The sequence below is a fragment of the Anolis carolinensis genome, chromosome 2, assembly GCF_035594765.1.
Source record: "Anolis carolinensis isolate JA03-04 chromosome 2, rAnoCar3.1.pri, whole genome shotgun sequence".
NCBI classification, from domain to species: Eukaryota; Metazoa; Chordata; class Lepidosauria; order Squamata; family Dactyloidae; genus Anolis; species Anolis carolinensis.
The window spans coordinates 65,020,930-65,033,625 of record NC_085842.1 but is presented as its reverse complement, the minus strand read 5'-3'; the positions used below and the strand labels follow the sequence as shown (position 1 = coordinate 65,033,625).

The 12,696-nt window shown below is 41.3% G+C and overlaps 1 long non-coding RNA gene across 3 annotated transcripts in view; it reads right to left on the bottom strand.

The window, feature by feature from the left end:
* Positions 1-12,415, bottom strand: part of LOC100567448 (uncharacterized) — a 42,255-nt gene extending 29,840 nt beyond the window's left edge. For 2 of the 3 annotated variants that reach the window (XR_010002597.1, XR_010002596.1), the window contains exons 1-2: positions 12,136-12,415; positions 11,163-11,306 (exon numbers count right to left, since the gene is read on the bottom strand). This is a non-coding gene — a long non-coding RNA (uncharacterized LOC100567448). The remainder of the gene's footprint in view (positions 1-11,162; positions 11,307-12,135) is intronic. The other variant, XR_118714.3, reaches the window with a different exon arrangement.
* Between the last annotated feature and the right edge of the window lie 281 nt (positions 12,416-12,696).

Sequence of the window (12,696 nt, the reverse complement as noted above, 5' to 3'; positions counted from 1 at the left end):
AAAGGTGATGGGTCTAGAAAGTTTTACAAATTATGCTATAACATCTTACAAGGGTTAAGTCAACAAACCACTAGTTATCACTAACAATGATTACCATGATTATTATGTCTATACTGCATCAGAGGGAACATCTATACTGACCACTTAATATCCCCCAATTTTTCTTATCCTGATTTAAGGTCTCTAATTTGCATTCTTGCACATGTTCACACTGTGCATCATTTAAACTCCACATTTTCAAGATGCTTTCAATCCATATTAAGTGGGCAATTACTCTCCAAAACTGAGAAGTTTCCTAAATGTATCTTAAAGTGATATTTGATTAAATCTGTTGAAAGTATGAGCGCAAACATTACTTCTGAACACACTTACACTTGATATTTCTTTTGCTTTCTAGTAAGAGAGTCTCTGAGGGGCCCCTGGTGGCACAGTGTGTTAAAGCGCTGAGCTGCTGAACTTGCAGACCAAAAGGTCCCAGGTTCAAATCCCGGGAGCAGAATGAGTGCCCGCTGTTAGCCCCAGCTCCTGCCAACCTAGCAGTTCGAAAACATGCAAATGTGAGTAGATCAATAGGTACCGCTCTGGCAGGAAGGTAACAGTGTTCCATGCAGTCATGCCGGCCACATGACCTTGGAGGTGTCTACAGACAACGCTGACTCTTCGGCTTAGAAATGGAGATGAGCACCAACCCAGGGGAAACCTTTACCTTTACTTAAGAGAGGCTCTAATATATGTTTGAAAATTATAGGGAATTTGTCATAAGGTGCTTCTGTTTAGGTAAGAATAGAGATGACACAAACATCTCAAGAGTGATGGAAAGTAGTTGGTTTGTGTTGTCCCAACATTTCAAACAAAGCTACATATTTTTCCTGTACTTGGCAATCCTGAAAAGCCTGTTGTTCAGATTTACAGATTGCTTTTGTTTAAACAGGAGCTTCAGAACATTCCATTTGGGGGCTACAAAAACAAAATTTTCCTAGCTGTAGGGATGGATATGTGACTAATCACTGCTAGAACTCAGAAGATGCTTTATACCATGCCGAAGTGTTTGTCTACCTAATCCAGTATCATATATTAGGCTGGAAACAGCTTTCTAGCCTAGTAAACGTTTCAGACTGAAAGCTCTTCACATCAGCTGCTAATATATAGATCCAGGTCCTTCAAAGCATATGCTCCCTAATTGAGCTACAGTCCCTCCTGTCCCCCTTGTTTTGTATGTGCAGCAGATGTAGTCCTAGAAGTCTTCTGCTGGAAGTGTCCTGAGAAGGGTGACCAAAATAGTCAAAGATCTGAAAGACAAGCCCTATCAGAAATGGCTTCAGAAGCTGGGTATGTTCAGCCTAGAGTAGAGAAATATAACAGGGGATATGATAGCCATGTTTAAATATTTGAAAGGATGCCATGTTGAGCAGGGAGCAAGCTTGTTTACTGTTGCTCCAGAGACACACAGCAATGGATTCAATCTGCAAAAGAGATTCCAGCTAAAGATTAGGAAAACCTTCCTGATAGAAAGATCTGTCCAGCAGTGGAATATGCTGCCTGGAAATATGGTGGAGTCTCCTTCTCTTGAGGTTTTTAAACAGAAGCTGAATGGCTATCTATTGGGAATACTTTAATTGTGTGTTAATGGGATTAATTGAATGGATGGACCTATTCCAAGTCTAGAAATACATTTCTACAATTGACCCTTAGCACAATGCTTGCCCTAATCTATTTAACAAAACAGTTGTGTGTAGTGTCACAGCTGCTTCTCTCATAATATTGTGGTATGGGGTCCTGTTTGTCTAGTTTAGGCCATGAATACACAGATAGGAACTGAACTTAGGGGCATTTTAGGAGCAAAGTGGTAATATAAGGAGCAGTGGGAGTCCTGTTTTCTAAGACTGGCCTTTTAGTCCTTGGGTTTTCTCCTCCTCCCCCTCCCCCCCCAGCACTGCATGAAATTTTTTAGGATGGAGAATTTAAATCTAAAAACTAGAAGACGGCAAGAGGGTGCAGGGAAGAGTTCCCGGTTTGATTGGCCGTGACTAGCTGCAATTAAAAACTATAATTTATTACCCTGGACTACGAGTATAATTTCAATGCAGAGAATTAAGGTTTTCTTTTGAGATGGAAATAAAGATTAATTTTTAATTTCCTTTCTCACTGCACATTTAAGAGCAATAGACTCCACAGAAAACTGCAGGTCAAAATAGTTTTATGAGAGGATGACAGTGTTCCGTTGGCATATAATTTAATGCTCCTGCTGCCTTTAAAATATTTGACTGCAGCTCCCTCATGCGAGACAGAGGTGGTGGATGCTGTGTGTGTGAGTGGGTGTGCCGCCGCAGTGAGGGCAACCTGACTTTGACTTAAGAGAAGGAGAAAGTGCAAGAGAAGGACGTTTCAACACTTCGGTTAAAGACTAAGGTTTCTTACCATGAGAAACCCAGATATATGTACTACCATTGGGGTGGGCAGAGGGATTCTCCTGAGTGTCAACTCCCCCAATTCAAATCAGGCAAGATTGCCCCTCAGCAACTACACATATAAAAAAAGGTAAAGGTTTTCCCCTGATGTTAAGTCCAGTCGTGTCTGACTCTGGAGATGTTGGTGCTCATCTCCATTTCTAAGCCGAAGAGCAGGCGTTGTCCATAGACCAAGGTCATGTGGCCGGCATGACTGCATGGAGCGCCGTTACCTTCCTGCCAGAGCGGTACCTATTTATCTACTCACATTTGCATGTTTTCAAACTGCTAGGTTGGCAGAAGCTGTGGCTAGCAGCGGGCACTCATTCCGCTCCTGGGATTTGAACCTGGGACCTTTCAGTCCGTAAGTTCAGCAGCTCAGCGCTTTAACACACTGTGCCACCACCAGGGGCCCAACTACACATATATTTCTGGCCAAATCACTGATCCAAGGGCTAAAAGGCATGCTAATGTGCATTTCTCAGCATGTTTCATTCATATTTCAGAGAAACTATATGAGGTACCATTTCCAATTGGGACTAGTAGACACAGAACAGGGTGTAGGTATGGGGAGTGAGAGTACCAAGCATGTGCAAACTTCAGCCCTCCACGTGGTTTGGACTTCAAGTCCCACAATTCCTAACAGCTGGTAAGCTGGCTTGGATTCTGGGAGCTGAAGTCCAAAACACCCGGAGGGCAAAAGTTTTCTTATGCCTGAGTCCCTCCAGGGAGAGAAGGCGGGTTAAAAATAAAGATGATGGTGATGATGGTGATGATGGTGATTATGCCTGATCTACACTGTAAAATGAATGAAATCTGACACCACATTGTCATTGCCCAATCTATGAAATACTGGGATGTATAATTTGGTAAGGCACCAGTACCTTTTGGCAGGGAAGGAAAAAGACCTTGTAAACTATAACTCCCATGACTCCATAGCATTGAGTTAAAGTGTATCAATCTGCATTCATTCTATAGTGTAGATCAGGCCTGCACAACTTGTCAGTAGTAAGGGGCCAAAATTAAAATAGGGTAAACCTCTTAGGGCTGCAGATAGGTTTTTAGCGTCTCACTTTGCGTTTGAGAGAGGGCATCTTTCCCTCAAAGCAAGCAGCAAAGCAGACTAGCCTCAATTTCTTTGCCTCGCCTCAGCATGGTGGTAAGTTGAAGTCCTTTTCTGAGGGAAAGAAGAAGTGCCTCCGCTCTTGGCTCCTCGTCTTTTCTCTTGGCCTCTGGGTTGCGCCTCTGTTGTCTCCTTCTCCTCCAGAGTAGGAAACCACCAATTCTGTGCTATTCATTCCCCTCATTCGTGTGGGAGAATGTTAGCTTGGCTATGAAGACCCTGCAACAACTTTATGGTGAAGCTAAGTTTCTCCCTCATAAATGGGGAAAATGAATAAAGTAGAGTTTGCAGTTTTGCCACTGGCTGAGAAGGAGATGACAGAGGCATTTGTTATAAACATTCACCCTAAAAGTAGAATCTGAAATAACAACAACCAGCTCACTCTATGAAGATGTATCTAAAGGACCTGTGCTTTATTTAAACCCACATAGGAGGCAATTCACATTCCAGAATCATAGCAGTGTAATGTCACTTTAACTGCCATAGTTCCATCCTTTGGGATCCCGGGATCTACAGTTGCACATGGGCTCTCTGACAGAAGGATAAATATCTTACAAAACTACAACTCCCACAATTCCATAGCATCGAGCCATGGTAGTTAATGTGGTTTCAAATGCTATGATTCTGCTGTATGGATATAGGTAACACAAAGGGATTTAAATCCGGCGGTATCATTGTGCTTGGCTGTCTGAAGCAGAGCTGATGGAATTCTCTAAAACAAGGTATAGGCAACCACAGTAGACCAGGTGTCCAATTTTCTAATGATGGAACTATCCAGAATAATCAAAAACAGTCAAAAATGACAATGAGGGGAGAAAAGGAAACACCTGAAAGTAAACAGAGTTCGACCTCTGTTTTGTTTTAATGGATGATTGTATTTTTTAGTGTTAAATATTTCAGAGAGTCCTTGCAATTTATATAAAAGGTGAATTACTACTCCTGATAAGTTTGGAGACAGGCATGTCTTCCTCCTTATTTCTCTCTGAGACACGTATCTTTTGGCCAGAAAAAGTCAGTCTGGGGAATTTGGAGACATAAAAGCTACAAAAGCAGCAGGGAGACTTTGCGCACCCTGTCCTCTAGATATAAAATATTATACAAAATCAGAAAAGGTTACTGTGACATCTTTTTAGACAGTTTGCAAGACCACTGACTTCAGTCTCTGTTAATCAACCACAAGAGTCGAGCCTTGCCTGAGCGCAAAGGCAAGGAGTGGATCTCCGGAAATAGCGTTTAGATGTTTGTCTTATCTAAATGAGCTCAGGGCTGAGTAAACTTCTCGAAAGAGAGCAACACTGACAAAACAACCACGTTCTTATCACAGCCTCAAAGATGACTGAAGAGCATCAGGCGACAGAGGCTTATCTTCCAAAAGAAGTTCAAAAACCCCAGCTGGGCCTGCCGTACTGATTAGTTTCCAACGAATAATTGTTTTTGAGGTCTCCTCTATGTCTGGTTTCTGAACAACTGGCCCAGATAGTTTAGGTACATTTGCCAATGGCATCCTTCTTCTTGGAGAGTCAGCATGGTGTCATGATTTGAACACTGGACTGTGACTCTAGAGGCCAGGGTTTGATTTCCCCCCTCAGCCATGGAAACCCACTGGGCCACGTTAAATGGGCCACACACTCTCAGCCCCAGAAAACCCCTGAATCTATAAGACCCAAGCAGGGCTCTTGATGACAGGGTGGTGGTTTGAAGGTCTCTCATTCATAGGGTCATCATAAGTCAAAGTCAACTTGACAACAAATAACAACAAAGCTTTCTTCTCTGGGAGGATCTGCATCATGGAATTATTTGGTGGAAATGAGAACAAATCAGTTATTCAATAATACTTGCTGAATTTCTCTATTGCTCTGACCTGGTTTCAAGGTAATGAAAAGACTGGATAGTCCACTCTTGCTGATCACTTTACTGCATCTCTTCTGTCCATTTCTAATAGACTCTTTTGAACTGTATGAAATTGATTTGTATGCACTTCAAGCATTTTTTTTTACATATGTGACTTTCAGTGCCTTTGAGATATTCTCCTATTTCTGTTAATGTCATCTCACTGTGGAGAAGACAAAGCGAGGAAGACAGAGGCTTTTAGCCAATGTTAATGTAAATGAGTTCTCCGAGCAGCAAAGTTTTCATATTCACTTGTCAAGCCGACCAAATCAAGATTCTTTCTTTAAGCCTCATGTGTGTAAGAAGGCCCTTTTAGTACTGAGAGAGTGGCAAATTCTTCAAAGATATGAGTGTATTTACATTGCACAGTTGTAAGAGTTTAATACCAATGTACCCAATATGGCTCCATCCTGTGGAATCCTAAGAATTATAGGTTGGGTTTTTTTAAAAAATCGTGTCAGAAGTGACTTGAGAACATATTGCAGGTTGCTTCTGGTGTGAGAGAATTAGCCATCTACAGAGATGTTGCCCAGGGGATGCTCGGATGTGTTTGCTGGGAGGCTTCTCTCATGTCCTCACAATCTAGAGCTGATAGACGGGAACTCATCCCGTCTCACAGATTTGAACCAGCAACCTTAGGTCAGCAACCCAACCTTCAGGTCAGCAGTTTAGCCAGCACAAGGGTTTAACCCATTCTGCTCCTGTAGTTTGATGAGGGACTTAGACTTTTCTGCTAGAAAGTTGATGTCTTCAACTATAAGAACAGCATACTGTCCAAATGACCCATTAATCCTCTGTTGTCCCACTTTTCGACTGCTTTCAAAGCATCCCAGTTTCTCTCCCCTACACCCATCCTCATCCTACTTCAGTTGCTGCACACTGAATTTAAAGTGCAAAAATAGTTCACACTCAACTAATTAGCAGAGGGGAGAAGACAAGAGCGGGGGAGAATCTTGCCCTTACCAGTAGATTCAGCAAAAGTTAATTCCTACAGTCTCCCTTGAATTGCTAGATTATTCAGAGAACGACCATATTGTCAGTCAATACCTCATATAATGTCTGCAGCTTATCTCCTAATAGAGACAACCCTGAAACTGAATTATATACTTTCCCAAAAGTCTCAAACCAAAACATCCTTTTCTGTCTTTTTTGCTCCCAGCATTACTAAGGATTGATTCTATATAGCAGATGGTGACTAAAAACCACCACAGTACACTTTACAAGAATGGTTGGGCAGGTTGTTACGTGTGGGACACTTGAATCTGTTGGTGGCTTCTGGCAGGATCTCTATCTGTCTGCTTTCAGAAAAAGTGCAGCAATGAGAAAGATTACTGATTAGATTTGTCAGATCTCCAGTCCTGCCCCAAGTCTCCCATTTTCCTCATTCATCTCCAGCTGGGAGACAAGCACACAAATTCTCTAGTTTGGAGCAGCTTGGTTCTTGGCAAGATGTGTGTGATGTGTTAATGGGATCGATGCAGATTAGGAAAATGTGGTGTCAAACATAATTTTTTTCACCAGTGTAGACAAGTCCCAAGTCTATCTAGTTCTTTGTGACTCCATCTGACAACCATCTCAACTATGCCATGAGTTAATTTTGAATGGTATAAACGTTATGTTGGGTCTTCAAGTCAACTTCAATTTATAGTGACAACATTCTAGAATTTTCTTGGCAATTTGTTGGTGACTTCATCTGAAGCCACATCTACACTATCATAAATGCAGTTTCATAATGAGGTTTAACTGCATTGAACTGCAATATATGAGTATATACTGTCATATAATGCAGTTCAATGCAGTTAAACTGCATTATGAAACTGCATTATATGGGAGTGTAGATGAGGCCTGAGAAATTTTGACTTCTTCAAGATGGGTTTCCATGGTAAAGTGGGATTCAGAACTTGGTCATCAGGGATCTTAATCTAGACCAGCTTTCAAAACCAGGACACCACATTGGCTCTCCTGGATTAATAAGGACAATCACCTGCCCTGAATCAACTGAGGAGATGTTTAACATTGCTCCACCTGCACTAAAAAAAAGCCATGGCCAGTTCTGCACCTGGAGGATGAGCTCAACAAACCCTGCTGAAAATTCAACTGCAAACTGAGAAAACAGAAGTCCTCTTCATTGCAATAGATCACTCTGGCCCAATTCACACACACCTAACAAGAAATTAGAAATGGGATAACCCCAATAGAGCTGGTGCTTGCTGTATTTCATTTGGCTTAAGAAGATAAGTACTTTCCTAATTATAGGGCACCACAGTTGTGCACAAGGCTCAGATTAGAAATATAAGTTCTTTCCTACCCTGGAGAACTTGCAGACCACCATTCTGACATATCTTGATAAGCAATGTGAAAACCACTGCAGAAGACTGGATGGATGCAGCAATGTCATCTCACGGTCATTCTGTCTTATTGCTTAAATATCCAAGGGAGGTTAGTTTTTAATTTTTACTATTAACAAGCCTTGTTCCCAGGGATCTTCTGTCAAAGTAATTATACTGTAGTACCGTAGTCATCTAACAATCCTCAGAACTACATGATACAGCTCTTTCCAGAGCATACTACTTCAGACCATAGTTGTGTGGCAACCACTATTGAACACTCTGATTTAGCACAGAGAAAGCAAGCATGCAATGAGGAAGGAGTTTAAGCTGAGCTCAAGCTCTGTGCAGTTGTGACGTTTTATCACCATCTGAATGGTGTGCCAGCCATGTTGCTTTGCCTTTCAGATACTTGACAAAAAGGTCCTCTTCTAGCCATGCTTTTGTGGTCCCAAAACATAACAGAAACAGGAGATATGTGGCATGTTTGGTCAGTGATCCTATATGCTCAGCGAGTTACTTGATGGGTCATCGTTTGTACTACCCAAGCATATACTGTATGTACATGATTCTAATGCACACTTTTTTTTGGCTAAATTGCTTATCCAAAATTGGGGTGTGCATTATATTTGACAGTGCATTAGAATTGCGCCTAAACTGGGGGTGAGAGGGAAGCAGGCGAGTGAGGGGGCAGGTGAAGGGGTGAGCGAGAGGGAGAGCAGGAGTCAGGGCATGAGGGAGCTAGCGGGAGGGAGAGCTGGCAAAGCAGCGAGTGGCCTCAGGAGCCAAGGAGGAAGAGGCGCTTTCACATCTTTCTCCTTGGCATGCCAGGGCCACTGCCTCGCCAGCCACAGCCCTGAAATTGAGGAGGAGGAGATAAAGGCGGCTTCCTTCGCCCTGGCTTGCCAGGACCTCCCCCTCAGCGGAGCCGGCCTTGGCTCCACTGACACAGAGCCCCTTTCCTTCTTTTTCTCACCCTTCCTTCTGTCTTTCTTTAATTTCTTGTACCTTCTTTCTATTATCTTTCCCTCTCTTTGCCTTTTCTTTCAAGGCTCTTTTCTCCCATTTCTTCTTGTACTTTTTTCAGTTCTCCTTCCACTGCACATTACATTTGGCAGCAAATCCTTTTTTTGTTTTTGTTTCAGGGTCTTGAAAATTGAGGTGTGCATTAGATTCAATGGCGCACTAGATTTGAGTAAATACAGTACTTTGGGGAGACAATCTATTTAAATAATAATAATAATAATAATAATAATAATAATAATAATAATAATACCGGAGGGTTTTTCCACATGTATTTCCTTATCAGTGGTCTGAAGTGCTACATGCTAGCAAAAGCTGTACCATATAATTCTCTGATCATACAGTTTAATGCTGGGTTGTTACAAATATGTGATTTACTGCATTTCATTTTACTCATCTGCAAACAGAAATCCTGTTCCTTCTGGTAGGCTTCAGCTATGGTCACATAGTCAGAGCTGAGGAACAGGTAGCCTTCCAGATCTTCTGGAACATAATTTCCATCGTTTTTCATCATTGGCTATGTTGGTTGACAGTCATGGAAGTAGCAGTTTTTGCTTTATTCTTCCTCTAGCACATTGGTTCTCAGCCTGTGGGTCCCCAGATGTTTTGGCCTTCAACTCCCAGAAATCCTAACAACTGCTAAACTGGCTGGGATTTCTGGGAGTTGTAGGCCAAAACACCTGGTGACTCACAGGTTGAGAACCACTGCCCTAGCAGTATTGCTTCTTTTTGTGTATGTGTGGGGGAGGGTGGGATGAGAGCATTGTCCCCCCCCCCCCCAAATGATTCTTAAGAATTCTTACCCTGTAAATATGAAACACAACAAATAGAGTTCTACATGTAAATGATTTTCTGTGTCTCAGGTCCTGCAATGCTAGAAATTTAGGGACTAAAGGCAAATTTCACAGTATAATTCTTAGCGGGTGGGGGATGCCCATCTATACCCCTGCCCACCCATCTCTTAAATAGATATTCCTGTTTTCAGTTTATTTAATATTGTATATATATTTGCCATTTTCTTTTTCAATGCAGAAATTTATACATTGCTCCAGGTAAATAAATAAATTAATAACAGAGCAGCAGAGGAGGTATGAAAGGATGGGGTATGAGGGTATGTGGAAGCATGATTTGAGGACCACAGGTTGTTGATTTGGCACCACTGTGTAAATGAAAAGAGGTGTGATACAGAAGGTGCTCATCCCAGTATGTATTTGCTATCTGTGATAGTGGCTTTGTGCAATAAAGTCCATCGAGATGACTATAGGACTGGAACAGAGAACACAGTTAAATACTGTATTGTTGAAATACACTTTCCTGATTTGTTAGGCTCATGGAAATATATGTTCGTCAGTGATATGCTCTCACATTGTTTTCTTTGCATTTTCAACTTGTTTAGGGTTTGAGTTAGATACTGTGAAATTAGCATGAGATTCTTATCAGTATCTATTTGTATGCCACTTTACGAACAGATGGGACCAAGCTAGTTCACAATGTATCAAATGCAAAACAAAATGTAGAACATAAACAAAATGTAATGGGAACAACCAGAAATAACTGTAGTGTTAATGCATAAACAGTATCAGTATTTATCCATGCAATATGAACCTAATTTAACAAGTTAAAAACAAAATAGGAACAAAAATAAAGCCAGCCAGAATAGGTCTGTAGGCCACGAAAGAACTTGAAATTATTACTCTTTTGGCCTACAGTTTCTAGGGTGCTGGGGATTCTGGGTGTTGTTGCCTGAACAAGCCACAATTATTCTGTACAGAATTTTAGCAGCTACAAGCCTTTCTTCCTCCTTTCCTCTCTTTTTTTTCTGACATCCTTCCCCCCAAATCATTACGTGCATTTCCCCATCTCTCACCTAGGAAGAAAATGCCTCCCTTATCCTTTTAGCCTCACTTCACAATGCAATTTCTTTTACAACACCACCAAATGATAAGCCAATGCATCCTTTTTCAACTATCTATTGGGAAGCCTTCAAACAAATATGAACTTAAAAAAGAAAGAAAGATATTATTTCACCAGGTGATTGCATCCACTCAGGTTGACTTGATACATCAAAAGCAAGCTTCAGAAGCAGCCGTGGCTGATTCTCCCAATAAACCCATTTCCAGTATTTTGTTAGCAGATGTTTCTCAGCCACCTCAAGACCTGCCAGCATCTCTTTATGCTTTTGTGTGGCACCCAGTATTGTGGAGTCCCCACCAACAATAAAGGAAATCTTTGCACCTTGTTCAAATGGTTCTTTTCATTTGCATATTAAATTATTTCCACTAAGAATGTAAATAATAATTGAAAGAGGGAGGAAAAGGAAGAGAGTTGGGTAAGGCAAGAAGAGAAATGAACCTTCTGTTTGCAGGAATCCTGGACTGAATTAACAACAGATGATGTTTCCACAAAAGCTTAGCCAAAGGAGCTATGCACAGCTCAGCACCTTCAGCACACAGTCATCCCGATGATTCAAGGAGCTTCTCTTCTTTGCTGAAAGTGCTGTTTGGACAAGAATCAGAAAGAGGCCTTTAATATTGGGACCCATTTCCCACTTGGACAGTTTGACACTCCACACAGAAGTTGTTTTGGGTCACAGAAGGCAACTCATGTCCATATTACCTTCCTTCTGATCTGATGATATTGAAAAATCAGAAAGGGCAAGGCTGGACTCCACAGGTCACTCGGTTATTTTATCCATGAGGAAAATCCTCATTAGACACATCCAAGTGAGGCTTTTATAGCTTGGTAGCCATCTCCTCTGCTAAGGCTCAGAAAAAGTTGCTATCAATGGCCAACATACTCTGTGGTTTTTTCTGCCATATGTGATATTCTCAACCATGATGGATCAGTCTTTCAAAATGGGCTAAGAGCTATGCAGACAAAAATGGCTTGAATAAGAGAATGTATATGTTTATATGAGATCAAAGGTCTATGTCAACTGTGAATTTAGATTACTAAGAGAGATTTAGGCAAAGTTTTGGCCATTTTACATTGAGAAAATACTGGTTTTCTAAGGGGGTATATGACTTTGAAATATTTTTCATATATAAAAGATGAGAAAGTCTAGTTCAGATGTAAAAGATAAATTCTCAGAAGCAGAAAAGAAAAACAAACAAACAGCAACAGACACTGGGTAGATACTAGTGAGGAAACAAAACTGAGATCTGATTAAAGCTAATGAATCAGCTCTGAAGACATTATCTCTAAACCAAATATCCTTTCCTTTCCCCATCACCACTCTCTCCACATTTTTGCAACACCTCTTTCCCTCCATCATTATCAGCTCATGGCCAGGTCCAGATTAAGATTGATAACAGAGAGCACTTACACTTGGGTTTGTAATATGTCGTCCTCAGTTCATATGATTAGAAAACAGTTGCTTCATCGTTTTCTCCAACGGCTTCTGCTGTGGCCTTTGGGCTCAAGCTCCTCCCCTCAAGATTGGTTTTCTTCAGTTGTGTGTTTCTTAAGTTTTCTGAATTCTTCTTGCAGTTTTTGGTACCACTAAAAGGGAGATTAAAGGCTTTGTGTTTTTGACATAATGTTAGGAGTTACTGATGTTCAACTTTCCAGTCTGTTAACTGACACACATCTAGAATGTTCTCCCCATTGGCATTATGACATCAATAGCTGGCTCTTTTCAACAGACTTGTCTTCAAAAGGTCTTCTAATCATTGTTGAGGGGGCTACTCGTCTCCTCGTCCTGAGGGTCTGTTTCAAGAAGATTTGGGAGCCTCAAAAAGAGAATTGGTTGAAGTTTTACTGTTGTTATTAGCTTCCAATTTAGATTTGAATTGCAGCAACCTTATGAATGAGAGTTCTTCATTAACATTGGCCATCAATGGTCCTTCTCAGGTCTTGCAGACTTAAGGTCAATGGGCTGGGTCAA